Source organism: Nannospalax galili, unplaced genomic scaffold, assembly GCF_000622305.1.
Source record: "Nannospalax galili isolate Female #2095 unplaced genomic scaffold, S.galili_v1.0 scaffold140, whole genome shotgun sequence".
Taxonomy (NCBI): Eukaryota; Metazoa; Chordata; class Mammalia; order Rodentia; family Spalacidae; genus Nannospalax; species Nannospalax galili.
Genome location: NW_008352267.1, coordinates 10,675,312 through 10,701,210, shown reverse-complemented (window position 1 = coordinate 10,701,210; position 25,899 = coordinate 10,675,312). Strand labels below are relative to the sequence as shown.

Below are 25,899 nucleotides of genomic sequence, written 5' to 3'. Positions count from 1 at the left end.
TTTTTGCAGCCTGTTTGCAGACCAAGAAGTGAAATGAATTATTGCTGAATCCTAGAGCTCTGGGTCCATGCCATCTTTGGAGGCCTCCTGCTACAAGAAACCACTCAGTTTGTTAACATTACTTACACTTATACTACAACACAACACAGGTCTCAGCCTGGACAATGACTGAGCAAATCTCCCTGTCTGGTTTCTTATGGAACTTTCAAGTAGTTCAGCAGATGGAGACTCTTCATTCCCTGGTGGTCCTTACTGCTTATATAAATTGAGGACAAATATTGTGAATCTTGTTTATTTCAACTTTCCTGGACTTAATATGTTTGTTTATTTCCTATGTCTCATGAACTTCCCTTTGATTTCCAAAACAAGAAATTTTAATTCTGAGGACATTGCTACAGCACTCAAGAATTTTGACAATGCTGCTGAATCTGTAAGCAAAGTTAGGGTTCAACGTTCTTAATCTTTAGATCTCTATATTATTCTTATTGATTTGAATTTTCATACATAAGTAGAATCAGTGTGTCAATTTAACAAAAATTGAACCAAAATTTATTTTTAATTATTTTATTTTTATGTATTTTTATTGAATTTTTGAGCAGTTCATATAATAAATCTTAATAATATTTAGGTCCTCTTCCCCCAATGGCACCCCTCCATAGCCTAACCCCACCTAATTTCATGCTTTCTGTCATATATGTTAAGGCATATCAAGTCAGGCTTTTGTACCAAGATGTCCTTCAGAACAAATTCATGCACTGGAGTCTAGTCAGCCTATCAAGAGTCATTCCCTTAAAGAAGATCTACTCTCCATCATGCAGCAATAATCTGATGCCAATAGTTTCTTGGCTAAGTTTGAGGACTTCTGCCCTTTTCCCCATTTCTGTACTGGGGTTTTATCTGACTGAGTCTGCATTGGTCAGCACATTCATATAAACAAGTTCCTGGAGGCCTGGAAGACTCTATTTCCATATGTTCATGCACCAAACATGTCTCATATAGTCTTTCTACACTCCCCCCCACCATAATAGTGCCTGAGTCATGGGAGGGTGGATGTTTAATATACGAGTCCTATACAGGTTCATATAATGAAGCCTTTTTTTCTTTACACCTTGACCTGTTGTGGCCTTATGAATACATAACACTCTGTTGCATAAGGAAGCTTTGCTGGTTAGACTTGATGGAAGCATTAGTATTCTCTCTACCTCTGTTCTGCTCAGTTCCATCAGCCTTAGGTGTAGAGATTCCACTGTAGATGTGACACTTAGTGCTGGGCTACTCTCAGACAAATATTCTCTGTGAGTGGTCAGTTGTAGAACTCTGTAGCAGCCTCCATCTGTTGCAAAAAGAAGACTCTTTGTGAGTGGTGAATGGTATACATGCCTATAAACATAAGGAACCATATTTAGTACACAGCAATAAATTTAATTTTTCTGGAGCAATGACAGAGATTGAGTTTTCTTTATGATCCATGAGCTCTTCAGCCATGTGTATTTGCTATGTATACAGTGCCACCCATGAGTTCCTTCCCACTGGGTGGGCTGTAAATCCAATTAGATAGTTGTCGATTATTCCCAAGGTAAAAGTGCCAGTACTGCACTGCTATAGTCTGTTGTGCCAGTCATTGTTGTGGTTATTAGGCTTTAAAGCTGAAGATGGACAATTGATTGATTTGCTCCCTTAGCAGCTTGCCAAGTATCCTCCAGAACTATGTGAGCTAGTCTTCAGGAAGGAGGTTTCCAGGGGAGTTCCAGCTCCATTGTTTCAAGTCCTGTGCCCCAAGTATATACTGCCTTCAAGCAATAGGGTCTTACCTTTAAGTTCTGGAAGGTATTCAAGGGCTGTGGCCATATCCCGTGTTAGTTTTGGAGTTTCTTAAACTACCCTGATCAAGAATTCCCTGATGGAGGGGGATAGTAGGAAACAGATGTTACCAAAGTGAAGATGGGGAAATTGGGGATATTCAACTGGAAGGAGAAGTGAAGAGAGAAGGGGGATAATAGGAGACAGGTGTTATCAAGAGAAAATGGGAAAATAGGGGTACTTTAACTGGAAAGGTAGGAGGGAACTAAAACAATAAGAAAGATAAGAGAGATAAAGCTTAGGTGGTGTAAGAGAACAGAGAGAAATGTGGTAGCTCAGAAACCTACTGAAAAATACACATACAATATCACAACATGAGATCTGTACACCTGAAAGGTATACAAAAGCAACAAAAGTTTTTTTTTTTTATTTGTTATTACTGAAATTTATATTAAACTTCACCCACCAAGGGCTCAGGGGCCATTGTGGAAAAGGGGGCAGAAAGATTGTAAGAGCCAGGGAGGAGGTGCATGATCATATGGACACAGAGTCCTCCAAGCTCCTGGTACTCTGCTTATATGATTCTATGCCAATAGTGCCAGCACTCACAAGTCCCATGCAAATTCAGGCAGACAAAAGCTGGCTTTTTAATTTTAATTGGCTTTGTATTAAATTATAGATCAATTTATGAAAGGCATTTAAAAAAGTAATTTATTGAGAATTTCATACATGCATATAAGGTGTTCTGATAAAATCCATGCCCACTCCCTCCCCTCCAAGTCCTCCCATATCTCCCCATCACTTTTTCCCAATAACTTTATGTCCTCTTTCTTATTTGATTCATTTTTATGGGAATTTTGGCTACTATAACTTTCCCTCCTCTGAAAAGGTAACCCTAAAATCTTTTATGGATTAGGTAAAAGCTCCCAAACATTTTTGGTATTTTTGGCCTTTGGAACTGAGTGTGTTGCTAAGAGGCCCAAGGACATTCTGAGTTTTAGCCAAGAAACTGGCTACATTTCTTTGGGGTCTTTTTACACTAACTGCCTAGTCAAGTCCCACCTCCTATTCTTATCACACCATCCTCTGAAGAGGTTACTGAAATTGCCAATAGGGAATAGGGACCAGACCGCTCTGGCTTCTTCCATGCTGAACAGGGATGCAGAGTGAGGCAATTGGAGTACCCCTTCTGTGGGTCTATGTAAAAGACTCCCAAATTGCATAACTCTTATCTCAAGGAGCAAAAGAAAGTCTTTGAATCGTGAATAGGAGATGTGAAGGAGAAGTAAAGGCAAGAATAATTAGTATTACAAGTTCTAGACAGGGAACTAGAAAAATGTCAGAACAGGACAATTTTCAAATGTTCATATGAGAGTCCATTGTAATTTCTTAACAAGGGCTTCCAAAAGCACCCCTCTATTGGGTTCCTCCTCATTTTTCTTTTGTCTTCCAAGTTTGAACTCTAGAGTGATGGATTCAGGTATTTTTAACCCTTTGAATTCCTTCAATTCAAGAGTAAGTTTTTGCAGTCTTGTTTTGTTTTTTCATTAGCCTATGACTAAAGGGCAACGTCCCCCTGTTAAAAGATAGCTCTTTCTAATCTCTTTTTACAGTGTATATTCATGTACTTTAGGAACTTTCTGTAGTGGTAGATTTTCATATGGCTTTTTCCTAAGGGCCTTTAGTGCTACTTTTCCCTCCCCATACTCCCTTCTATGCCCTTCCTTCACATTACCAAGCCTATTTAACTCTTCTAAGTCTAATTTCTTCTTTCCACTTAAAAATATATTTATTAATTTAATTTTATGTGTATATGTGTATGCCTGTGATTATGATGTGTAATACATGCATGCAGGCAGTTGTCAGCCATCATGTGGATACTGGGAACTAAACTCAGGTCCTTTGGAAGAACATCAAGCACTCTTAACTGCTGAGTCAGCTCTCCAGCTCCCCCCACCCCACTTTTTTTGTTTTTTGTAATTTGTTTTTTGTCTTTTTGAGACAGGGTCTCCCTATAGCCCCAGCTGTCCTGGAGCTCACTGTGTAGACCAGGCTGCCTCCTGAGTGCTGGGGTTAAAGGCGTGTGCCACCACACCCAGCTCTAGTCCCCTTTATTATTCATTTTCATTTCTTCATCCCAAGTTCTCCTTTCACATGCTTAGCTATTCTTTAATTCCATGTTCTTTTCCCTTCCCTAGTACCTACATATGAGAGAAAATATGCAACATTTTTTTTGGCATATTTGGCCTAACTTTTGTAATATAACAAATTGCTGTTCTATTAGTTAACCTACAATTGACAAACCTGGTGGGGTATACAGCTAGGGGATGGGGTAACATATGATCAAGTTTATCCTATGAAATCCACAATTAAATAAAAATTTAAAGTTAAAATGTATAGTTTTTTGTCAAATAGATGTTTAATAAAACAAATGTTACTCATTTTTTTCTAGAATAAGATCACTCTATGCAATTTGTCAAAACCGCATGGAGTCTCACAGGAGATAATCTGTAAACGAAGATCAATATATTTTCCCCACCTAAAAGATTCTTTTCAGAAAAACAAAATGAAAATTCTTTCCAGATGATACCAGGCTCTGGGCCCTCCTTAGTGACTAGGAGGGCAGTGAAGGGCACTGGGCTTCTGTGGGTGGGGCTCTGATGGTAACATCACCAACCCACCAGGCAGCCCTGGACCTTTGCCACCTGAGAAATGGGGTAGGACAAAGTCACTGTCCTCAGGAGGGCCGGGGGTGGTCAGTTGTTGGCAGCCACCCTGAGACAGGGCCCTGGCAGGTGGTGATGATGCTCTGGTGTACGAGTCAGTTCCTGGCACAGATAACCAACAGATTGAGGGTAACTCAAAAGTGAAGGAAAACTCACATCAAGTTGAGGACAACCTGCAAAGTCTCAGATAACCGGAAGGTCAACTGTGGTAGCGGTAGCTCTTCATGTGGAACCAGAGCTGGAAGACTCCATTGTTGACACAGGCCTTCAGGAAGTACTCTGGCTTGGCATGCCTGTGAATGACATCAGGTAGCAGGTGTTTAACTTGTAGTCCTGTACAGTCTTGGGCTTGGGTGGTTTGTCAAAATCATAATGTGTCTGGATGTACTTGTTCCATTCAGGTTAAAGAAATTCAACTTTTGCAGGAGGTGATTGTCAGCCCACAGGTAGGCGCTGTCCCCCAGGGGCATCTCCACACTGAACTGAGCCTAGTCCTGCCTTATGCCCTTGAATGCATGCCAGAAGAAGATGTCCTCAGCGCTCTGGTTCAATTTGTCCATGACCTATAGCTGCTGGTATGCCAGCTGCAGTTGCTGCAGGTCCTGCAGGTCCTCCAGTGACTCCAGCACATGAGAGTCCAGTGGTAGCTCTTGCTCCTTGAGCAGCCAACGGCTGTAGTGTCCAGCATCATTGTCCTCCAGGCTCTGTTGGATCAGGTCCTCCTCCATCAGCACCACCTCGGCATCTGCCTCTTCCCTGGCCTGGTCCCCCTTGGGCTTTGCAGGGATGGCAGATGGCCCAAGTCTGGGTGCTGGCTCCTCAGGGTGGGGCTGCTGGTGGCCAGCCAGCTTTGGCATGGATGCCCTTGAAGATGATTAGCAGCTGGTTGAACGCCTTGCCCTTGAACACCTACTGTACGTTGGAGCTGACTGAGTTGACCCCTTGCCTGTGCTCTCCTGGGCCTTGGCCTGAGGCCTTGAGCTTTTGCAGTTTGTTGATCTCATCCTCATTGATGGTCTCTGTGTCCTGCCAGAAGTCCACCTTCTAGGCCTGCTCCAGCTCCATGTACCCCTGAATGTCCTCCAGGAGATCCATGTCAGCCACCTTGAGGCCATTGAGAGAGGTATAGGTTATAGGCCAGGTTGTCAGACTCAGTGTTGATGTACTGATGAACTTGGTTGATGAGTTTGGCATGCTCTTCTTGGGTATACTTGGCCGTAGGAGTAGGGTGTCCTCCTACTTCTCCTAGGTCTGCTCTGCGTCCTTCTGCTGCTGCAGCTCCAGCTCTGCTGAAGTGCCTTCCCCTGCTCCTACTCCAGCTGGAGTTGCTTCACCTTCTGCAACTCCAGGCACTTGTCTTCCTGGATCCACTTGTTGAGCTCCTTCAACCCCTTCTCATGAGGTGGCTGATCCCTTCCCAACACCTTGTTCCAGATGGTCTCCAGCAGGCTGTTGTCCCCGAATGGGTGTTCAGTGTTGCTAGAGCCCATGTACTCCTCTCCCCAGCTCAGCTTCTCATGTTTTTTTATGCTCCTTGGCTTCCTTCTTAGCGAGTAATGAGCTTGCTTCTCCTCAGGGGTCTCAAAGGCTATCAACCGTTCCTCCTGCTGCACCTGACACAGGAGACTACTGTCCAGAACTTTCTGCAGCAGGTAAGGATAGAGTCCCAGTAGTCCAACAATGGCTGCACCACCCTGGAGAGGCTGAGAATCCATAGTTGCTCAGACCAAGAGGCTGGATGTTTCAATAGTTCCAATCTAGTGCTGAAGGCCAGATAGATTCAGGGAAATCTGTTACTCTTCAGTCTTTCTTGGAATCCAAAGAAGCTGTTCACAATATCAAGATAAACTCACCACTGAGAAAAGGTAAGAAGCAAAAAGCAAGAGCTCCCTTCTGCCATGGCCTTTCTTCTAGGCTACCACCAGAGGTGACGATCATATTTAGAGGTGGATCATTCTGCTTCAAATGATTCAACCAAGAACTCTCTCACTGGACCGGGTGGACTGCCTTTAATCCTAGCACTAGGGAGGCAGAGATAGGCAAATTTCTGTGAGTTCAAGGCTAGCCTGGTCTACATAGTGAGCTGCAGGCAGGGAGATCCTGTCTCAGAAAAGACCAAAAAAAAAAAAAATTCTCATTTCAGTCAATCCCAGATCCAGTCAATTTGACACCCAGGATTAAACTTCACAAGTTCACCCCTTGTCAACTTGACACCCAATTGCACCTCCTTATGTCATGTTTAATTTTCCAATGAAAATGACAAGCTCATAATTTCACTTAACATGATATAACTTTCTAGGTATAATCATAAACATATTATATATCTTAGAGTAGGTGTTAAGGTTTTGTAGGAATGCTTAGTACTTTAGTATCTCATAACCTAAATATGATAATATTGATTTACAACACTTAATCACTTGATACTTAATCTCAATTACACATTCAAAAGGGAAACAACACATATATATGCTTAATATATGTGAATATATGCATAAACATTCTTTTTTGAAAAAAAATTATTGAATTTTTATGTATTTCATACAGAACATCTTAGTCATCTTTATAACCCATTCCCCATTGAGCACTTCCCATAGCCCCAGAAGTGGAATTCATACATTTTGTCATTTTTGTTAAGGCCTATCATGTCAAGTTAGTGTCCCCAGTTATTCTTCAGTGAAAGTTCATTCACTGAGGTCTAGTTAACCTCCCTACAGTCCCTCCCTTTAAGAAGATCAGCTCTTTCTCACCCAGCAGTAATCAGTTGTCAATAATTTTTTGACTAAGATCAGAGCCTTCCGTCCATTTCTGCAATTCTGTGCTGGGATTTGGTCTGCTTGAGTCTGCATGGTTTTGTGCATGCTGACACCATTGCTGTAGGTGCATATGAGAAAAGTCCCAGGAGCCTGTAGGACTTTATTTCCATATGGTCATTCCCTTCCTCTCTGGTTATTACAATTTTTCCACTCCCTCTTCCATAGTGGTCTCTGAGTCCTGGGGGGGGGGTGGGTAATATAGGAGACCTGTCCAAGGACCCATACTCTGTAAATTTAAGGCTCCATATTTTGCATATAGTAGGAAATCACATTTGTCTAGGGATATGACAGCCTTGGCATTTTCTCTAAGATCTGTCTATGGCTAGGTATACAATACCAGACGTGAGTTTTCTCCTATTGAGTGGGCTTTAAATCCAATTAGGTAGCTGTTGATTACCCCCAAGATAAAAGTACCACTGCTGCACCAATATCCTTTGCTGTGCTAGTCATCGATGTGATTTCAGGCTTTGAAGCTGGGGTTGGACCATTGATTGATGTTCTCCCTTACCAGCTTGTATAGTGCCCTCCAAGCTATGAGAGCTAGTCTTCTTGGGAAGTGGCGTCCAGGTCAGTTCCTGCTCCATTGCTCCAAATCCTGTGTCCAAAGTATGCTTGTCTTCAACTATAGGGTCTTACCTTCAAGTTCTGGGAGGCCATCAAGGCCATCTGTGTAATTTTGGAAGTCTCCTTGCCAGCAACTCAAAGAAAGGTTTCTCCTGTCTGGTACTGTTTCTTGTCATGTAGCCTTCAGCTATACACATCATGTAGGGATAGTGTACATGTAATTTTTCAGTAAATTTTTGGACTAATATAATTAGTCAAAAAATAAATAATGGCTAGGCATTATTTATCTCCCCCCTCATAATTTTTTAACAAAGAAGACACACAAAATTTTTAAAAAGAAACATTTTTTATTCTGAACTTTTCAATTTGATTTAGAAATAAGAAGATAAAATAAATCTTCAGCAATTGTCATGATAACCAAATCACCACATTAATTCCTGTTCTTATGGGAAAGTACAAGAACATGGAACTCCTTCCACTTTGAAAATAGTATATAAAAATCAATTACATTCATTAAGGGAATGATGCTAGATAGGTTGAATATGCTCCAGTGCATGGACTTACAGCCATTTAAGGACACAAGCTTGACTCAGTTCTAATCAACAAAGACTATCACAATCAGTTTCCTTTAGTTTCATAGTGACAGCAATTAGCCTTCAAGATCTCTCAGCACAGTAATCACTTTGTGAACTTGATAATGTTTCTTAGCCTTTAGAGTTCTATAGTTCTTTTCCTGTTCAAAAGAAAGCACACCAACATAAGAATTTTCCATGTTAATATCATTCTTGAATCATTCTAATATCTGATTGAACTGCAAAGATATGTAAATGATGCCGTAACACATTTTCAAGAGATTGGCAACTGTATGTCATAAAATCCATTATAGGGAAGTTCCTTTGATGTATGATACTTTCCATTGCTGAAAAAGAGAATGGTTATAACTTTTGTTGCTACAACGAAAGTGGTTTTGAGTCAAGTTGTTTCATTTGTGGTCTTAAAAACAGCCAACTTTACATGCAAGTCACAGGAAGAAGTTCCCACTTTCTCTTTATGAAAGCTAGTGAACCTCAGGTGTTTGACAAGAAACCCAATATCACCCAAGTATCTGTCATACTTCAAGCTGTAAATCAAATCAATCACATGTTCATTTTGACTATTGCTATCAGGTAGCTGCCCTTCCTCAACTTGTTTTCTTATATTAGTCACTTTTCTGTTGCTGTGATAGAAACACCGACTCAAGCAATTTATAGAAGGAAGAGTTTATTTGAGTTTACAGTTCCACGGAAATTACAGTCTGTTGTGGCAGGGAGGCATGCTGGCTAGAGGTGGCTAGAGGTGGTTGGAGCAGGAGCAGCAGAAGCTAAGCTCTCACATCATGACACAGGCACAGGAAGCAAGAGAACGACTAGAGATCTGGCAAGGCGTAAGAACTCTCTAAGCCCATCCCCAGTGAGGTGCTTCCTCCAGGTTAGCCACACCTTCTAAAACCTCCCAAAACAGCTCCATTATCTGGGGACAAAATGTCCAAATACTTGGAGCCTATGGGGAACATTTGCATTCAAACCACCATACTTCTTAAAGAATTTCCTTTGATTGTATGAGGGAGGAGATGGGAAATAAATTATACTCATTGACTTAGCTTATATATCATCAAAATAATAAACAGTATACTTTGGTAACAGTATAAGCTCTTCATGGGAAAAAAGGTCATAGGGAAAAATATGTCTTTCTAGCAATGTTCCTTAGAGTGATATAACTTGAGGGTTACTTTGTTTCAAAAAAGATGTGATAGAAAGATATGTCATAATCTGTAATAAGAGCAATTAATTTTGTTATGTGGTCAAGGAAAAGAAAGATATAAGCTTGAGCCATTAGGGACAATATTTCTTCTTAAAGCTCTTGTTTAATGTCCCAGGCTATAAGCATTGGATTATATGTGAATGCTTATTACAAAGCCAGTTGCAGCAGATAGACTTTTAATATCCATTTGGACAAGTAGCAGATAAGTTTTTAATATTCATTTGAACAAGATTATTTGAGATTATGATGCTTCATCTGACACTATTCCATATTCAGAGACCTCATAAAGAGGTTATTATGTGAATAAAAGTCTGTGTAAAAAAAATCAATGGTATGAAGTTCCCACAGCTAAAGCTATTTTGTTACTGATGTCAACAAATGCCCAACTTGCTAGTGGAAATAAGCAGTCTTGGACCCCTTATGCTATTATATTATATTTATTATATCCTCAGGATGTCTTTGAAATAGGTCAATTTTATATAATCCTTTAACCTTGGAGAAAGGAGCAGTTTGTCATAACACAGATACTCATTCAGGTTGAAAATGCATTCTCTGTTTTCATACTGCTGCCAGCACCTATATCTGTGCACTTATTGATAACAAAGTCCTTCAGTGTTTTATGGAGCATTGCTTCTGGCTGAGGAATTCATTGTGCACAAACTAGGGAAAACTGGGCCACGTGGGGATTACCAGTTTCCTTACCCAGGTGTCAGTTGTAAACAGCAGCATTCAAAGTACAAACTACATTGTGCACTGGTGTTTGTACCAGGCAATAAGTAGCAGTAGGAGGTTGTAATATACATGAGTACTCATAAGTATCCCTTCAAAAAAAAAAATAAAAACATTTGCATACTCTTGCATGACTGACTGTCATCCTGTTCAATGAAAAAAATGTAATTATTCAGAAAGAAATATGACAACATGCACAAAATCCAGTGTGTGTTGGGTGGTTATGTGGGCAAGGATGGGGGAGAGGGTTTGAATTTGATTATGATATAGTGTATGAAATTCACAAAAATTCAATAAAATGTACATTAAAAAAGAAAGATGATGAATCAGCCAATGATTCATTGAGTCATGTCAGGTAGCAACCTGCCTTTGGTGTCTTCTTATAGTATTTGGGCAAGGTTAAAAATTTCCATTAAGGTTTATTGATTTCCAAAGTTTAGAAACAGAAGACAGTTTGAAAGTACTAGAAACACCTTATTAATCTTATGTGTCTAATGACCAATGTAAAAGTAAGAAGACTACAAGTATATATGTACATAACTGTGTGTTTAAATATTTAAATGATGAAGCTTTCAATTACCAAAGAAGTTTTAGAACTTAAATGGTTGAATCTTAGAGTGAAATTAAAGGGAACACGGCAGTTAAGATAGGAAAAATGTTATGATTTTAAATTATGATTCACATATTTACAACAGCTATAGAAATAATTTTTTTTGGTCTTTTTTGAGACAGCGTCTCCTTGTAGCCCCAGCTGTCCTGGAACTCTAAATTGTTTTTTTTTTTAAAAATTATGTGCTCTTCTGCTGAGTATGTATGTATATAAATACAGTTGTGTTTTCCTATAGGTTTTTGTCTCTTCAAGCAATGAAATGTATGCATTATCACTCACCATGTGATACAGTTTGTACAGTGGCTTATATATAGCTAGCAGCAGATAATAACTGGAAGAGAAATAGATACTGGAATAACTGTGGGCCTTATGTTACTGCTTGCCTCTCTTTGGGTCATATGGTCATATAATCATAAATTTTGCATTGAAAGGCAAATAATTACTATATTTCCATTGGAAGGATTTTTTATTTTAAACTTTATAAAAGAAAAAAAATTTGTTCATGTGGATTCAAAGCAGCCAAACTATAGACTGCAAAAATTAATTTTGGTGCTTAATCCTTAGCATGTAAACCAATTATCTATTTTGAGGTCTTCAAATATATATTTTTCTGAATTTTTCCCTATACTAGGGTGGAGGTGAGGTTCACATGGTTTTAATTTTCATTTTCTGGAAACTTGTGCATAAGCACTTGATCTCCAGTCACTTGCTAGGATGCAACTTTTATTATTCAGAAAATAGCTTTAAAATAAATGGCCATTTGTGAAAATATGTTCAATAGTGGTGGCAGCATAGAGATTAGATTAGTGATATTTGGAGTATATACAAAGGAACCATTGGGAGCATTTAAATGATTTACTTTACAGGTATGATGTTTATTAAGTTTAACAGTGCCCTTTTTTTTTTCCCTAACAGTTCCATAAATTTCATTCCCTAGTTTTTCTGGTGATTCTGTAAACAGTTATATGTCCTTTCAACAAATTCTTTTTCTATTTAACCTTATTTAATATTAAATTTATTAATTTATCTTTTTTGCAAACCAAAACTCAAACATATATGAAGGGAAAACATGCACATTGTTGAGAACAGAAGCAAATGACAATGTGCAAAAGTCAAAATTAACTAATTTCATACTGTGCAATGTGTGGATCAAATCAGTTTCACAAGGTTAACTATATAGTATATACCAAGAGAACAAAAAACTCTATGTGCTGCTGGCTGAATGTGTATGATCTCTGAATTTCATACTCTGAGGCCTTAATACCCAATGCTATAGCATCTGGAGTTAGGATGGGAGGTAACAACTTCTTGGGCAAAAGCCATCGCAAGAGGGTTAATCCTTCAGTAAGATGAAATAGGAAATGGGAAAGAACTCTCTTGGCAAGGATCTCTCCTCTCTTCCTCTTTTACTCTCCCCTTTCTTCACTCTCTCCATTCCTCCCTCCTTTCTGCTCTCTCTTTTCCTCCCTCACCTATGTCTCCATTTCTCACCATATGAAGACAAAATAAGAATAAGAACCTCAGTACACTCTAGGTTTCATGGTCCCTAGTTCTTGAATTTTGAGCTTCCAGAACTGTACAATAATAACTATTTGTTATCACAGCCATCCGGCTAATGATGTTTTGTTACATTTGCCTGCATTAAAACTTGGAAGAAAGTATAGTTCTTAAAGTAAAAGTTATATGAAAGTGGAAGAAGAAATGGGAGGAACTGAAGAAAATATTACTTAAAAGGCACTAATCATGATCAATTAGTTGCAAAAATTAAGAAAGAGCAAGAGAGTTTTGGTCAAGACTACATCAATGCTTTACATATGGTCCTGCATAAAATAATTGCTTTGAAATTTTCTAAAATTATGGCTATCAGACCTTCCATTGTAGATCCTGATGAATTAGTGGTGGGATAAGTCCGGGGAAATCCATACTTTAAAAAAAATGTATTTATTATTTTAATTTTATGTGTATGCATGTATTGCCTGCATGTCGGTATGTGCACCTGTGCCGTGTTATGCCCACAGAAGACAGAAGAGGCTGTCGGATTCCCTGGAACTGGAGTTACGGAGAGTCGTTAGTTGCCACGTGGGTGCTTGGATTTGAACTGGGTCTTCTGCAAGAACCCCCAGTGTTCTTAACTGCTAAGCCATCTCTCCAGTCCCAGGAATCCTTACTTTGGTCAACATCCCTAGATAATCTCATGGTGAAAATCAGCTGAGACAATTCCTGACTAAAAATAACTGTAAATAAGAATATTAATTATCTACAAATGTCCAAAATTTAGTAATTATAATTCAAAGAATACTTCTGCTTACTATGTATCACAATTGTATGTCTAAAAAGTTTCAAAATTAAGATTAAAAAAGTCACCAAGTTTCAGAACGTTGTCTCAGATTCAACAGACTAGAGACATGTGAGTTATTTTATTATCTTCCTCATGAGCACATTGGACTTGAAAGTGCAGAAAGTGAGAGCTGATTATCTTGTAGCTCTGTGAAACAGTAAGACATGCCTTCCAGTTCCTGGCAATGATTCAGTCAGAAACAGCTGCAAGAATTTTAGCACTGAGCCATGTATTCACTGATCTCTCTACCTGTTACACTAATTACTACACTATAAAAAGTTATCTTTATCTAGTGCCCTCTGATGCTACTGGAAACTCACAGAGTAAACACAGCAGGGAAGGAGAGGCTAAGAAAAAAGCACAGGAAAAAAAAAACAGGCAAGAAGGCAGAGTCAATGTTGAAGCTGAAGATGTTCACATATGAAAAAATAAATCTCTATATGCTGTGGTTACTGTGTTCACATACCTTTAAAACCTATGGAAGTTTTGGTATAGCTGCCTAATATGATGTAGGATAGTGTGAGTATTAACTGATAGCTTGATATATAATGTATATAATGCAGTCTAAACATGATTTAAGCACTACAAATTTTTTTGTTTTTTTGTTTTTCCTTTGTTTCCTAAATTTGAAAATGTTTGTTTAAAAAATTCAGTGGTTTTCCTGGAAGAAGCCCTAATCACTACACAGAATCATGGTGATTAAACAACACCCTTCTAAACAGTGAGTGGGTCAAAGGAGAAATTAAGAAATAATAATAGAATTCCTGGAAATCAATGAAAGGGAAAATACAACACAACAAAACTTCTGGGACACTTTAAAAAGTAATCCTCTGAGGGAAGTTTATAGCTCTAAGTGCCTACATTAAAAAATTAGAAAGAGCCAAAATAAATAACCTTACACTGCAACTCAAGACACTGGAAAGGCAAGAACAAATGAAGCCCAAGCCCAGCAGAAGAGAAGAAATAATAAAAATCAGAGCAGAAATTAATGAAATAGAAACAAAGAAAACAATACAAAGAATCAATGATTCTAAGAGCTGGTTCTTTGAAAAGCTAAACAAGATGACAAACCCTTAGCCCAGTTAATGAAAAGAAAGAAAAATCAAATCCAAATCAACAAAATCAGAGATGAAAGGGGAAACATCACAAAAGACCCCCCAAAATCCAGAACTTTATAAGGAAATATTTTAAAAACATATACTCTACTAAATTTGAAAATCTAAAATAAATAGATGGACATCTAAAATCATGGGAACCACCATAGTTAAACCAAGGAGGGATCAACAGTTTAAACAGCCCCGTAACATATAAGGAATTCAAAATAATAGTACAAAGCTTCCCAACTAAAAAATGCCCAGGCCCAGATGGATTTACAGCAGAATTCTACCAGACATTTAAAGAAGAACGCCAACCAATACTACTTAAATTGTTCTAAACTATAGAAATAGAGGGAGAACTCTTGAATTCCTTCTATGAAGCCAGCATCACTCTAATACCTAAACCAGGTAAAGACACAACCAAAGAAGAAAACTATAGACCCATATCCTTAATGAACATAGATACAAGTATTTAGGAAATTAAAGGAGTACCAATTGGAAAAAGAAGAGGACAAAATATCCCTTTTTGCAGATGGTACGATACTATACCTAAGCTATCTGAAAAGTTACAGCAGAAAACTCCTAGAACTGATCAATGCTTTCAGTATAGTATAACAAGCATTTGGAGAAAGAGCACAAAGACATGCTCCCATTTACAATAGCTGCAAAAATAATAATAATCTTGGAATAAACCTGACCAAAGACACCAAAGATCTCTACAATGAAATCTTTAAATTGATAAAGAAAGAGACTGAGTCAGGAGATGGGAGGATCTCCCATGCTCATGGATTGGAAGAGTTAATACTGTGAAACTAACCATCCTACCAAAGGCAATATATAGATTCAGTGCAATCCCAAACAAAATCCCCATGACATACTTCACAAAATTCGAAAAAAATAAATAAATTTGTAAGGAATCACAAAAGACCCTATGGATAGCCAAAGCAACTCTGAGCACAAAGAGCAACACCGGGGGAATTACTATACCAGATCTCAAAGTATGCTCCACAGCTATAGTCATAAAAACAGTGTGGCACTGTCACAAAAATAGACACATAGATCAATAGAACATCATTGAAGACCCAAACCCAAATACACGCAATTTCAGCCACCTGGTATTTGACAAAGGTGCCAAGAACACACAATGGAGGAAAAATAGCATCTTCAACAAATGGGGTGAGCAAAAAAGGATCTCCACCTGTAGAAGAATGAAACTAAATCCTTATCTTTTGCCTTGTACAAAAATAAACTCCAAATTGATCAAAGTCCTCAATGTGAACCTGGAAACCCTGAAACTTTTAGAGGAAAATATTGGCAGTAACCTACAAGACACAGGTTTAAGAAAGGCTTTTCTAAATCAGACAAAAGTTGCTCAAGAATTAAGGTCAGCAATGAACAAGTGAGACCTCATTAAACTAAAAAGCTTTTGTACAGCAAAAGAATCAGTGAAAATTGTGAAGAGAAAACCCAGAGTTGGAAAAAAAATCTTTACCAGTGACACATCTGACAGAGGTTTAACATCCAACACAAAAAACAAAGCCTCGAGAAACCAAATGACCTAAAGATTAGCTAAAGATCTAAACAGAGAGTTCTCGAAGGAAGAAATAAAGATGGCCAAGAAACATCTTAAGTGTTCAACATCATTAGTAATTAGGAAAATACAAAATTAAAACCACCCTAAGATTTTACCTTACTCCAATCAGACTGGCTAGGATCATGAGAACAAATGATACCAAATGCTGGTGAGGATGTGGAGAAAGGGGAAAGTTCATTCACTGCTGGTGGGATTGCAAACTCGTGCAACCCTTATGGAAAACAGTGTGGAGAACTCTTAGAAAACTAAAAATGAACCTACCATATGACACGGTTATACCACTCCTTGGCATATGCCCAAAGGACTCATCCTACTATAGAGACACTTGCACAATCATGTTTCTTGCTGTTATTTTCACAATAGCTAAGAGATGGAGGCATCCTAAGTGCCCCTCAATTTACAAGTAGTTAACAAAAATGTGGTATATTTCACAATGGAATCCTATTCAGCAGTAAAGAAAGATGAAATAATGAAATTTGCAGGTAAATTGATGGCTCTAGAAGCTGTTATACTAAGTGAAGATACACAGATTCAGAAAAACAAAAGATGTATGTTTTCCCTCAGATGTGGATCCTAGCACCAAATATTTTTAAATTCCATGTTTTTTTTTTAAAATAAGATGATTCTGCACAGTAATGTCTTCTGCATGAAATAACTACCATCACTGTGATGTCAGCTGTGCCTGCTTGCTAAACATCATCACAGTTGAGCTTATTGACGGTTGCAATCCTTCATTAAAGGAGGGGCAAGCAGGGTCAGTAGACCCTCACTGGAGTATCTAGCCACTCTTCCCAGCCAACTGTATGTGATGTGGCTCTAATCATACATGGTCTCCTGGTTTTGAGGAAGACTAAATTATATGGTCTGGGGAAGGCTAGGAAGAGAAGGATTGATCCATGTGGGGTAAAGGCTTTCCAGTGTGCATACCTTTGGTGAATCATACACCTCAGCAACCCTTCAGTCATCTCTGTAAGTAAGCTCAGAAAATTCACTGGTTCCCCAGGAAAACTTTAATAAAACATTGGTTTGACACAAGAACCTTAAAATGGGATAAGTATTGCTCAGTATCCCCAAGCAAAGAATTCTCACAACAGATGGAAAATTTATTTGTTAATGTTATTATGTCTCATAATTATTCAAAAAGAAAATGAGAATGTAAAAGATGTTTAAAGGATGTGGGAATGGAGCTATTTTCCAAAATAGACAAAAAAAAAAGAGGAAGCCTAAGCAAGTGATAAAAGTCTCTGTAGGTTTGTTATGATATATAAAGGAAGAGACAAAAATAATATACACATAATCTTAAAATTTCTAAGGTCATAGTTTAGTCAACTAGTTTAAGGAACAAAATATATTCCTAGTCAAGGTTTATCAGAGAACCTTTTGTTTTTGTTAAAGTGTTATCTATATAGCACATGGTAATTAAAAGTACCAGACTAGTAGAACTAACCTTCTGGGATGTTTAACAGCCATACTTTGAGGCCTGTACTAATCTGGTCAGAGCGACTTAGAGGACAGTTTTTGTTCCTTGCCCTCCAAGGTCTACTAAGTTCCAGAAGAATATGGATCATCTCTCAAAATGTCCTGTAACAGTCCTCTTGTTTAAGGAGGCTATGGACACTCCACCAGATGGACTTGAACCAGTGTCCAGTCTATAAAGAGGAGGGTCAACACAGAAGGAACATTTCCTCCATGCTTCCAAGTGAAGCTTTCTGTGGTTGCATAGGCCTTTGACTTACCTTCACATAGATGGAACTGGTAAAAGAAAGGAGCCAGAGCCTCTTCCCAAGCCCATATGACCCCTTAAGAATAGATCCTCAAACAACCTTAAGAGTAAAAATAAATTGGTTTATTTGGGCAACTGTAAGGTCTTCAACACTCAAAAGGAAAGTATAACCAAATATTAAAGTGATCAGTATATTTCTTTAAGAGTTCAAGGGATTACACTTCCCAGATATTAGGCTGAAGTCCATATAAAATGTTTAGAAAATTATTTCTCATTGATAATTTCATTTCTAAGCAGAAAATGCTGCTCATATGTAAGACTTTAAATCTTGGTCTGCAATACTGTAGTGCCCACCTGTAGCTAAGGGAGACGCCCCACTATTATTCTAAAATTTTGGCTAAATTTGTTTACTCCCCCCTATCTAGAAGCATTTGAGAGCAAACTGACACTGATTCTAACCACTCCAACAGCTATCAAAGTGCCTGAAAACAAATCCTGAGTGCATCACTCTCAATTCCAACCTTGGCAGACAAAAGAAAAATGAGGCAGAACGCAATAGAGAGATGCTTTTGGAAGCTCTCGTCAAGAAATTCCAATGGACTCTGATAAGAACATTTGAAATTTTCCCTGTTCTGATTTTTTTCTGTTGCCCTGTCTAGAACTTGTAATGGTAACTACTCTTGCCTTTCCTTCTCCTTCACATCTCCTAGGCAACAGTCAAGGACTTTCTTTTCCTCCTAGAGATAAGAGTTATGCAATTACGGAGTCTTTTAGATAGACCCACTGCAGGGGTAACCCAATTCCCTCACCCTGCATCTCTGTTCAGCATGGAAGAACCAGAGAGCTCTGCATCCAAATTCCCTATCTGCAATTTGAATAACCTCTTCATAGGATGGTGTGATTAGAATAGGATGTAGAAATTTGCTGGGCAGTTAGGGTAAAAAGACCCCAAAGAAAAGTAGCCAGTTTCTTGGCAAAAGTCAAAATGTCATTGGGCTTATTAGCAACATACCCTGTTCTAAAGGCCAAAATGTCAAAGGTATTTGAGAGCTCTTATCTAACCCCTAAAAGAGTTTAGGATTATCTCTTCAGAGGGGGAATGTTACAGTAGCAAAATGACCCCCACCAAAAAAAAAAAAAAACCTAGAAAAAGTACACGAAGTTGTCAGAAAAAAAGTGATGGGGAGATATGGGAGTAGTTGGAGGGGAGGGAGTGGGCATGGATTTGACCAAAACACATTATATGCATGTATGAAATTCTCAATAATTTTTTAAAGTCAATAAAAAAATAAATACTGAAAGGAAAAAAATCAGTGGTTTTATTTTATTTAGATTTTTGAGAATTTCATACATGAGTACTATTTATATTATTTCTATCCTGCCCTTTCCCCACTTCAGTTCCTTCTGTGTTCTCTCTGCTCTCAGTATCCTGACTAATAATATCTTTATTAGTGGTACACACACATACACACACACACACACACACACACACACAAATACAACCTACTTAATCCATTTAATGGTGTTAGTATGTACATCTCCTAGAGCTGACCATTTAGAAATGGATAACCTATCAGGCAGCTCATGCCTGGGGAAAACTGATTCACCCTTTTCAGAAGCCATTAATTGTCCATAGCTCTTCATGTTAGCACATGTTATCCACTGGTGCTCTAACTGGTTCCTGTAAGGAATTCTGCCCTCTCTCTGCCTGCCTCCCTCCCTCCCTTCCTCCCTTTCTCTCTCTCTCCCTCCTCTCTCTTTGTATGTGTAATTTTGAACATCTAAATGTGTAATACTGTGGAGGAAATTGAATAATGAAAATGAAAAGGCTCATTATTACTTTTTAAAAAAATTTCAAGTAAAACAAAACTCAATATAAATTGCTAGAATAGAAGGAACTTAAGATGCTCAAAATCCATAATTTTTTAAAGCTGAATCTAATTATATCCATCCCTAGTCTCTTTAGTTTTCATGCTAGCATTGATATTATGATGAATTATTATCTTGAATTCTTAGCATAAATGAGATCATAGTAGCTTTTGTTGATATTATCACAATATACACTCATGTAGAAGGAAGTCTGGGTCTTTCTATAGAAGAGCTGCACAAGGGGCTGGATAATATTTTAAAGAAGTATTTATTTAACCTCAATTTCTTGTCTGACTACCTTGGTTTTTCCATTGTGCTTATTTATTTTTGGAAAGAAAATTACAGTGGGATACTTCACTAAAATAAACAACATAAATATTTTAGGCAAACATTTCATATTGATAAGGAGAAAAACTTACTATGTTTATCGTCTAATTGGACCGACTGATAGTTTTTTTTCCCCACAGTTATAAAGTAAGTGCTTTCTGTTTATAACTGAAAATCACATCTCCTATGGTTCACATTTATGTTTCATCTAAGAACAGGTGGAAGATATTTGCCTGCCAAGAAACTTCCCATGGCACTCACAGTTTGAAAGCTTAAACTGAAGTGGAATCATTTGACTTGTAAACAGCTTTACTTTTCACATTAGCATGAAGCTGTCTTTATGGCACATAAGTATGTTACAATATATTCCCCTCACAGAGTCCAACATAGGAAAAAGCTAGCAAACTGCATTTTTAATCTGTAACTCAGAACTTTATAAAATATAGAATACATAATGTCCTAGGTTTTTTCCATGTTTATGTGCTAAAATATTCTGATCAAAAACAACTTGAAGAGGAAAGGGTTTATTTGCCTTTCACTTTGAATCACAGTTCATCCTTGAAGGAGGTCAGAGCATTAACTCAGGGTAAGAACATAGAGTCAGGGACTGAAGCACAGACTACAGAGGAACACTACTCACTGGCTTTCTTCCCCTGGTTTACTTATGTACCTTTTTTATAAAGCCCAGGCCCATCTGACTAGGGCTGACACTACCCACAGGGGACTGGCCCTTTCACATCAATGAATAATTAAGAAAAAGTCTCATACATGTGGACACAGGAAAAGGAAATGGCAGAAATTGAGGTTCTTCTCTGGTGACTATAGTTTATGTCAAATGGACAAATCTAACCATCACACAGCATTAACGGTCAAGCATACAACATATTTGTGAATCCAGAAATACAGAGATATCACCACAATTGTGGTAATAGGCATTGGTTTCTTTAAACATTCAAAATTATTTTATCTACTAAATGCAAATATGGGAAATACTTAGAATAAATTTTCATTCAGAGAAGCTACCCTTAAGCTCACTGTCAGGTATTCCCAAGGAATGATAGAGATGCAAATGTTTGTCACCATAGGATAAGAAAAATTTTATTTTCCTTTCTAGATCATCTCTCTGATCAACTTATGGGTCATTATTTCCAGACACAGAGAAATCATAGCTAAAGCTGTGGTAGAAGAAAACATAATCAGTCATATGCTCCTTAAGAATTTAATTCATTCAAATCCCCATAATGATTTTATTGAAGCAATTTAAGTCTAATATTTTATTAAAGTGTCAGACTTCAATTTAGCTTTTTATAACTTCACTATTATGAATTTCTAATTAATTAATTATTTTTATTTTATGTGTATGAGTGTTTTGCTTACATGTATAGAAGTACCTGCATGTTGTTCAATGCCCACGAAAGCCCGAAGAGGGCACCAGATCCCCTGGAAATGAAGCTACAGACAGTTGTCAGACACCATGTGGGTGCTGGGAACCAAACCCACATCCTCTGGAAGAGAAGCCACTGTTCTCAACCTCTGTGCTGTCTATTATTAATTTCTGATATACTTTTTTCTTATTTTTTTCAAAAAACCTGTGCATCAAAGAGTTTCTCTAGGGTGATGATTTTTTATTACATTTTATGCTTTTTTCTCTCTCTCTCTCTCTATATATATATGTATATATATATTTTGAGGCCCAGTGAGATAGCTCAGCATAAGGGCGCTTGCTGCTACCCAAGTTCGAATTCTGGGACACACGTAATGGAAGAATGAAGCACCTCCCAGAGGTTTCTCTTTTGACTTCCACTGTCAGAAGACAGCTTAAAGGAAGTTGCTCTTCTTTACCATTTGGGTCCCATGAATCTGATTCAGGTTCTCAAGCTTGATAGTACGTACCTTTAACCACTGAGGCATTTTGACAGCTTCTAAATCAACGATTTTGCTTTTAGATATGAGTATAAGATTTTTTTGCAATATCATATATTTTATGTGTTATTTACTTCTGTAAAATATTGTGGTGATTTGAATGAGAATGCCCCTTGTTGGCTCCAAGTATATGAACATTTTGTCCCCAGCTGCTGGTACTTTCTAGAAGTTTTAAGGAAGTGTGGTCTTACTGGAGAAAGTAAGTCACTGGAGGTGGATTTTAAGGGTTCTTAAGCCTTGCCAGATTTACAGTTTCTCTCTGCTTCCTATGCCTGCTTAGAGATGTGATGTCTCATCTTTGGATTGCTATGCCTCCCAAGCCATTATAGTCCCACTGGAATTGTTAGCCAAATAAACTCTTCTTTTTATAAGTGGCCATGGTCATGGTGTATTATCATAGGAACAGAAAAGTAGCTAATGTACATATAATTATAACACACACACACACATATATATATATAACATAATATTATAATGCACATATAATAACACACATCAATAGTTCTTTACAAATCCGTAACAATGTCATTGGGAATTATATCAAAAGATGACAATTCACAGGACACAGCAAGGAACAGTCTTTGTGTTGAGTCTAAGGCATTCATCTTTACTAAAGCCTGTCTGTTGGCTATAGCATTTAGGTAAATTTTAGAAATAGTATACTTTTACATGTTTATGCTTATTGTCTAACATAATTATTTAAATTTTGAAAAGATTAAAGTCATTATAATTAATATATAAATAAATTTTCACCAAGCCATTGTTGCAATTTCCCAATAACAGCAATATATTATGCTGATAGAACCTAACAAAGATAGTCTGATTAACCAAACTTAGATAGGCTCTTCTGAGTTGATTTTGTTATTGTTGTTGTTGTTGTTTGTTTTGTTTTGCTGTTTTAGGCCTTTAGACTTCAGACCTTTCTAGCCAGTTGCAATAAGAATATTGCTAAGTCATTTTTTTCCAAGAATTCCTGTCACGGTTCCACTTTGTGATTTCTACCCATTTCCTTTCCCAGCTTGACTATAAATTGTCACTGTTGGTTGTATTTAGAATTTAGCTCTGTACTATACTGAAGATTCTTTCTCCACCTTGCAATAGTGCCTCAGAAAAACCTATTTTTATGATTTAAAATAATGGCTAGGTCTAGCTTTTTCTGAAACACCTTGTAGTTCTTCATAATTTCTTCCTAGTATGGTAAGGTAAATACACTAAAGTATGAATAGACATATATCAGAAAGTGGCTTTTACAGAATAGAATATATTTGAAAATTTTTTCAGAATTATATTTAGTCCCACAACTTCATTTTAGGCGAAAGAAAAGCAAAGTTCTGGAGATTTTGACTTTTCCTAAAGTTAGACAGTACATTAGATTCTGAACAAGTCATAAGATCTCTTTTGCTGTGATATTTCCACAGTGAAGAGGACATTCAGTGAGAGTTGATGATGCAACTCTGGAAAATACATTTTAAAATTAATAGCAATGAATAGTTGAGGTCCTGTGAAGGAAAGATTGCAAAATAACAATTGATCTGCATTTGAAAAGAGGATCACAAGTTCACCATCTCAAAATTTATGTTACAATAGAAGATCAAGTCATATAAGAAAAATAAAACAAATTAGATCCTCTAAACATAAGAAAAGCATAGAATTTGAAAAAAAAATAAAGAAACAGAGGTTCTAAATGCTAGTTGTTAGAAAGGTGCAATTTTTCTGTTTGGTACCAAAGCACTGAGTAGGAAGCAAAAGCTTTCTTATTTTACAGAAGGAATAAACTAAATAAGATTATGTTTTATTCATTTTCCTAGTTTAAATATTATATTAGAAATGTATCCCAGAATTTGGGTACCAAATCACTGAATAAAAAAATCAAAATTAATATGGCATGTAAAGTAATGAAAATAAACCTGCAAATTAACATTAGTTCCTGTTTCTAGTGCTATACAGAGGTATGTACAATGTGGCTGATAAGTAGCTGGATAAAAATTATGTAGTGGCCATGATGAGCAGGGCAAGGAGACCAAGAAACTTAAAAATCACTATAGAAGAATATTCTCTCCACTGACTCCAGGGTTAAATTGCGCCTGTAACTTGTGAGCATGCCTCATACAGCATGCCAAAATGAGCTGTATGGACAGTATTATGCTACAACTCTTGAGATGTGCAGATTACTCTGGATTATCTGAATAGGGCTTATGATATGAGAAAGCTTATAAGAGAAATATAGACAGGCCAGAGTCAGGGAAGAAAAGTGAAAAAGAGAAATAGTAGATGATTGAGGAAGAGACAAAGGGAAGAGGAATTAAGGGGGGGAGAGAGAGACAGAGAGAGACAGAGAGAGACAGAGAGAGACAAAGAGAGACAGAGAGAGAGACAGAGAGAGATTATAGAGGATTATAAAGTACCATATCCCTTTGTGAATCACAGAGTATCAGCTTCAGGTGAGAGAATGAAAGGACTGGTTCTTCTCCAGAGACTCCAAAGGAAGTACAACATTCTCAGCACTTTATAAAGTTTACTTTTGAACTCCAGAATGACACAGCCATAAATTTTTGCTGTTTTAGGTCAGTAAGTATGTTCCACCTTTTCACAGCAGAAAACCAGACACAGACTAGAAAATAAAGTCATCCCATGGGAAGAGCCACAGCACAAACATAAACAAGCTGGTCTGTGTGTTCTCTGTGTCCTGGCAATAGCAAAATGAGGAAGGCAAAGATTATTAGCCAAAGACAGCATTGCCATACTCTGTCCTCAGCAATAGACTCTTCACAGGGTTCTCACAGGAAACACAGGGAGAATGAACACATGCTGTCCTACAGGGCCTCAGTGACTATGGATCATGTGAGGTCTTCCCTACAGGATCAGGACTCCTACCTTGTGGAATGAGAGAAAGAAGGCTATAGGATTATCCCATAACAGACATTAATCACTGACATATTAATGACAAATTGAGAATTTATATTTTATGCTCCATAAACTTTACTCCACTCCTGTCTGTCACAAATAGCTATTGAGAGTTTCTGAGGACTAAATGGATTACAGGTAACTAATGTGTTACTTTCTTTCTTCCCCACAAAACTTTGAAAATATTCATAGGAAAATTGAATTATGGCAAGCAAATAGCAAGCTCATACCAAAAAATTCAAAATATTAAGTGCTCAACATGTGCCCCAAATAGTATAACCTAAAGTGTTCACAATGAGTTTAATATCTTGTAAAAAAAACATGTCCCAAAGTAAAAAAGAAAATAACAATGATGGCAACATAACCCAAAGTAATTCTTTAAAAAAATCACAACTCTTTGAAAAGCAATATCAGTTACCAACCAATGTAAGTAAAATGGCCTATAAAAATCACTATGAAGAGCTGGACGTGGTTGTTTATGTCTATAATACCAGCACCCGAGAGGTTGAAGCAGAAAGACAGAAAAATCCAAGGTCAAGACTGAGATACATAGAAAGCCTGTCTCATAAACAAGACAAAGAATCAAATGTTACTATAATCTAGCAAAGTGACAAATACACCAAAGTTTTATATTTCATGGAGAAAATAGGCAACCTCAAATTTACAGGAATTAAATGCTATTCAAGTTCTCTTCAATGACATCATAATGGAGATTGGGTTTTCAAACTCCTAATAAACATGTTATAGATCTTCAAATGATTTATCTTACCAAACTGTAAATCAAATAGTGACAACAGAATCAATACACATATTTAGGCTTGAAAGAATAAAAAAAAAACCCACTTGTATCAAATATATATTAGGATTAGTGTAAATAGACACCTGTAAGATATAGAGCAAAGAGAACAGGAGTTCTAAGTAGTGATCTGCATAAAGTAGAAGTAAAGAATTAGGAATCGCAGGAGAGAAATAATCTATTTCTACAAAGCCATCTATTAATGAATGTGATTTGACAAATGAAAATAAATCTTAAAAATCTATCAGCTTGCTTAAAAGTGATAGACTCATAACAGACCCCCCCC

At 37.4% G+C, this 25,899-nt stretch overlaps 1 pseudogene; it reads right to left on the bottom strand.

Annotated features, from left to right (window-relative positions):
* Window positions 1-4,725: 4,725 nt before the first annotated feature.
* LOC103746854 overlaps window positions 4,726-25,899 on the bottom strand; it is a 55,147-nt pseudogene continuing 33,973 nt past the window's right edge.